This window comes from Danio rerio, chromosome 2 (genome assembly GCF_049306965.1).
Source record: "Danio rerio strain Tuebingen ecotype United States chromosome 2, GRCz12tu, whole genome shotgun sequence".
NCBI lineage: Eukaryota > Metazoa > Chordata > Actinopteri > Cypriniformes > Danionidae > Danio > Danio rerio.
The window spans coordinates 1,766,212-1,772,211 of NC_133177.1; the positions used below are offsets into that span (position 1 = coordinate 1,766,212).

The 6,000-nt window shown below is 32.5% G+C and overlaps 1 protein-coding gene across 4 annotated transcripts in view; it reads right to left on the bottom strand.

Annotated features, from left to right (window-relative positions):
• Positions 1-1,899, bottom strand: part of dab1b (DAB adaptor protein 1b) — a 74,115-nt gene extending 72,216 nt beyond the window's left edge. Inside the window, exon 1 of one of the 4 annotated variants that reach the window (XM_073921052.1) lies at positions 1,433-1,899. The gene's annotated coding sequence lies outside the window, so the exon portion shown is untranslated. The remainder of the gene's footprint in view (positions 1-1,432) is intronic. The other 3 variants (XM_073921042.1, XM_073921046.1, XM_073921044.1) reach the window with 3 other exon arrangements.
• Positions 1,900-6,000: the final 4,101 nt, after the last annotated feature.

Consider the following 6,000-nt stretch of genomic DNA (forward strand, 5'->3'; position numbering starts at 1 on the left):
CTATGGTAACACAATAACTATATAGGTGTTGATTTGTTCTGCTAGTTTTGCAGTTGCTATGGTGACACGATAACTATAGTTGTTGATTTGTTCGGCAAATTTTACAGTTGCTATGGTAACAACCACTATAGTAATTGATTTGTTCTGCTAATTCTACAGTTGCTATGGTAACTCAACAACTATAGTAATAGATTTGTTCAGCTATGTTTACAGTTGCTATGGTAATAACTAGTCATTGATTTGTTCTGCTAGCTTTGCAGTTGCTATGGTTACAACAATAGTAATTGATTTGTTCTGCTAGTTTTGCAGTTGCTATAGTAACACAATAACTATATAGTTATTGATTTGTTTGGCTAGTTTTACAGTTGCTATGGTAAAACAATAACTATAGTAATTGAATTGTTCAGCTAATTTTACAGTTGCTATGGTAACAACTACTATGGTAATTAAGCTTGTGCTTTGCTGCGTTTCGACATGTAGTTAAGTTTTTTAAAAGGTGTGCGTCACCAACCCCGATGGCCATGGCGAGGGCTATGCGTCCACGCATAGGCTGCTCAGTAGCATATGTGTGCGCTTGACGCAGACATAAATCAGCCTTAACACAACAACTATAGTAACGGATTTGTTCGGCTTGTTTTGCAGTTGCTATGGTAACACAACAACTATAGTATTGATTTGTTCAGCTAATTCTACAGTTGGTGAACCAGTGGCTCAGAGGTCAGCACTGTCGCCTCACAGCAAGAAGGTCGCTGGTTCGAGTCCCAGCTGGGTCAGTTGGCATTTCTGTGTGGAGTTTGCATGTTCTTCCCGTGTCGGCGTAGGTTTCCTCCGGGTGCTCCGGTTTCCCCCACAGTTCAAGCACATGTGTTATTAGGGAATTGATGAACTAGGTTGGATGTTGTGTATGAGTTTGAAAAGTCAATTGTAAGATAACACTGTATACTCTTCATTGTATAAATAAATAAATAAACAAATAAATAAATAAATTGTATAAATAAAAAATACATTGTATGTTAATACAGTATGTATGTAATATGAAATACACCATAATAAAAAAACTATTAACATTTTTAATCCTGCAAAATTGCTTGAAATGTTTAGTCAAATTTCCTAAAAACACATGTAAATTATAAACTTTAGTCTATTAGCCTACTGGTAAACTTTGCAATGACTTTAGCTACAAACAATGAGACTGTACTAGCAATAGTATCAAAACTCTAAATATCCACCGACCAGGGGTGCACACTTTTAGACGCAGACCATTTAGAAACAGTTAGATATTAGTTAACGTATATGAACGCAAACTTTCTCACTCAGTCATTTTTTTATTTATTTTTTGCTCAATATGCATTATACAGGGTTTCTTCTTTGCAAATAACTGCAAGTTAGTTCATAAAGATTCAGTTAACGTTGAAAAAAATACTAATCTTACCTCAAGATACAGGTAATGGCGTCTCTCATGTCAAGAGATGCGGGCATGCGGCCAAAAGTACCAATAGTACAACTCCGGCGGAAGTGAAAGGTTGTGAAATTAATTTTAAATTAAAGATGTTTTTAAAAACGTCAGAAATAAACATTCAGTTGTAATTCGACTGACTTTCTTGCGTTTGTCAAATACACTTTTTAAACTAGCAGCTTCATTTGCTGAGTCAATCTGTTACTATGGAAATGGAAACGAAATCAGCCGCACGAGCAATCTGCTAGCTACAGCCGCTTAGCAGTTTTTTAGCTATATATAAAGTTTGGTTGAAATGAGTAGATTAAAATATCTCAACACATCCACACAAATACGTTTAATGCAATATAATAAACCTGTAACCCGCGGACAGTTGGTAAAATAGACCAAGTACGCAGTTGTTGCTACTAGGGATACAGCTGCGGCTGGAAGCACCAATCTGTTTAACGTCTACTCCAACCCCAACAGTACTGTAAACTGTTTCGAGCTTTACTCCTATTACTTATTAAATTACCAATTAAATTGTGAATGAATATCTAGCCCTCGAGAGTAATGTAAAAGCAGTAATAACACCGAGTATTGATAACTATCCCTGCTGAAAAATCCAGCTTTAACCAGCCTTGGCTGGTTGGCTGGTTTTAGCTGGTCGACCAGCCTGGATTTAGCCATTTCCAGCCTGGTCTTAGCTGGTCAGGCTGGAAAATAACCAGCTAAAACCGGCTTGACCAGCCTGGTTTAAGCTGGTTTTGGCTGGGCTCCCAGCCTGGCTACTAGGCTGGTCAAGCTGGTTTTAGCTGGTCATTTTCCAGCCTAACCAGCTAAGACCAGCCTGGAAATGGCCAAAACCCCTTTAAAACCAGCCAAGCAGCCTTTTTTCATTTATTAAATTACCCATTAAGTTGTATTTTATTAAGGTCAACCCCTACCCCAACCCTCACAATACTGTATATGCAGTAATTATACGAGCGTTATTCATATTATTTATTAAATTACCCATTAAATTGTACTTTTTTCACATCTAACCCTACCCCAATGCTCACAGTAATGTAGAAACAGTAGCTATATGAAGTGTTGTTAATAAATTACCAATTAAATAGTATTTAATTAACGCCTATCCCCCTGACTTACTGTAAAAGCATTCATTGTTGTACATTTTCATAATGATGTGTACCATCCACAGCTGTATCCCATCTAGTCTTCACCGGGAAAACCGCGGACCTGGCAACCCAGACTGAAGTTGAATCATGCGGCTCCCTCAAGTGGATAAAATGTGTAGTGCATCAGGCATCATGTAAGGCTCCTAAAACATACAGCCGTCTGAAAAATGTAGGTATCTAGTAAAGTTTTGACATGAGACACAGATATTGGTTTATTCATTATTCATGAGAGTCAATAACATGGCAACTTAAAACTGTACCAAAAATCTTTCTTTTTGAGTCCTTATTAGTCCATATCGCCCCCTGCTGGAGTGTTTGGCTATCACTTACCTCCTTGCATATGAAGAGATGCTGAACTCCATGCTTTTGCAGACTGTAAACAATGATTATTTAATACAGTAATAATAATGAATTATGAAACAAAAGTAAGGTGTAGTTTTTTAGTACATCAGAAAGGAAAATTATTAGGCCCACTGTGAAATTTCATTTCTTTCTCGAATATCTGTCATGTATACTTCGTGAATTATAAAAATATATACTTGGGTGTCAAAAATGTCCATGCTCTGTTCAAAATCAGCTGGAAATAATAAAAAATAACAATACAGGAGGGCTAATAGTTGTCCTCTAATGCATTTTGCGTCAATGCTTATGAGTAGATAAATAATTTTTTCCTCCTCAGCGGACTGGAATTAAACTGATTGATTGGTTTGAGTAATTTTTACAATATTTAAATCTTTGTAAAGAATGATTTTTAATGGAATGTTAGAAATCTCTCCTTAAATAACAAAATAAATATATATTAATGTATAAATAACTATATATATATATATAGTTTTTTTATATAGTATATATATATATATAAACAATTGAATAAATATATATACACGCACACACAAAAAAATATATTAAAAAAAAATATATATATAATTTTTATGAATATATGAATATAAAAACAAATACATAAATATTTAAATATAAATAATTGAATAAATAATATGTAATATATCAACACAAATAAATAAACGTGTAAATAAATATAAATAAAAATAAATATATAAATTTAATATATAAATAATTGCATACACACACAAACACACACACACACACACACACGCACACACAAACACACACACACACACACACTCACTGAATTTTTTATAAATATATAAATACATAAATATATAAATAATATAATAAATATATCAATATATAAATATACATGTAAATAAACGAATATAAATAAAAACAAATATATAAATAATTGCATATATATATATATATATAAATAAATAAATGTATACATAAACAAAAACAAATAAATATAAACAAAAATAATATATATATATATATATTTTTTTTTTTGTTCCATAAGTAAACACAAAAAAATAAATAAACAAATATAAAATGAATAATTATAAATAAAAAAATTTATAAATACATGAGCATAAATACAATTAAATGAATATAAACATAAATATATATTTGAATATATATATATATATATATATATATATATATATATATATATATATATATATATATATATATAAACATAAATAAATACAAATAAATAAATAGTCAATTATATATTTATATTTATTTATGTTTATATTTATTTAATTTAATTAAAATAATAAAATATAATATATATATCTTAAATATAAAATAATCTAATGAATTTTGGAAAAAAATTTGTGAATTAATTTGTTTTTCTCATGTACAGCAACACAACAGTGTTTTTGCTTGATTTGCCTGAACACTAATGGCTGAGTGGGTCAATTTATTGCAATTAAAAAACAAAACGCAAGCTATTTGACCACATTAAACCAGAAAATGCACAGTAACACCATTTAAAGTGTCCTTGTTACACATGGCTCATGTCCTTACTATAGCAATTACAATAAATCCAGCGTAATTGTACGCAACTAACCACAACCATACAAGTAAACACTTAATATGACTCAGCAATTAAATGAATCATCAAACTGTAACAAGGACACCTTAATATAAACTAGAAAAAAACTATTCACTCATTCATCATGCATAGGAAATATAAATAAAAAACAACCAATCTTAAAAATAAAATTTATTAGCATCTCTCTAATGTGTGTATAAATAAAAACATTTATAAGAAATAATGCATATACGCATTATGAGCTGAACAATAACTGGATTATACGTGATACAAAGAAGAGGCTCACTAACCCCCGCTTTTCTTCCCATCTCCTCCTCCTCCTCCTCCTCTCTGTCTTTGTAACATTATTTCTTAGTATACGTCTGTGAGAAAGTACCTCAAAACTTCAAACTCTTCAAACAATATGCATACCTAGAAGTTTCAACACTACATTCGGTCATAAAAAACAAAAGAACGACAGAAGTATAACAGCAACGATGGAGACGACAACACGGCGTTTTGGCAGTTTTACAATTTTCGGTTAAGAGAGAACTTTGCAAAACAGCTTCAACGTTGACGAATTAAAAAACGGTGACCCCAAAAAAAAGTAACTGATATGTAACTGAGTAGTGCCTCGCTGTGATCGTCTAGCTCAAGGGTGTCCAAACTCAATCCCATGAGGGCCGGTGTCCTGCTGAGTTTAGCTCTACCCTGCTTCAACACACCTGCCAGGAAGTTTCTAGTATATCTAGCAAGAGCTTGGTTAAATGATTCAGGGTTGGAGCTAAACTCTCCAGGACCGAGTGTGGACTACCCTGATCTAGCTCAACTGCACCAATGCATTGGCTGTTATTCTTCATTTTAAAGGGATAGTTCACCTAAAAAAAGTTAAACAATGCACAATTTATTCCTTTTGTGTGGTTTTAAACCTTTGAGTTTCTTTGGTTGGACACCAAGGAGATGGTTTAATATTTAAAACTCTGGTGGATGCTACCCATCGATGTCTACAGAAAGAAAAACGATGGAAGTCAATGGGTGTCATCAATCAGCATTCTTCAATGCATCATCTTTAGTGTTCAACAGACGAAACTCAAAGTGGTTTCAAACAAGTGAAGGATGAGTAAATAATGACAGACTTTACATTTTTGGGTGAACTGTGTCTTTAAATAGCCAAAAATAAACAACAGCACTGAAATGACCAAAGCGAACCAATCCGGCAAGGAATAGTTCACCTCAAAAAATAAAAATTACTACCTAATTTATTTTCGTTCTGTTAGACGAACACAGAGTGGTTTTACATTTTATTCTGGCTCTTCTATAAGATATAATGGTGCTGGATGGGGACTTTTATTTTAAAATCATTTCAGTTGTTTACAACAATCCTGGAGAGCCCCGTCAATCTGTTGCACAAGCATTGCTTCAACAGTCTAGCAGTTTAATGTGTCATAGGGACTTTTATTTTGAAAATGTAAAACAATTAAGTAATTAATGCA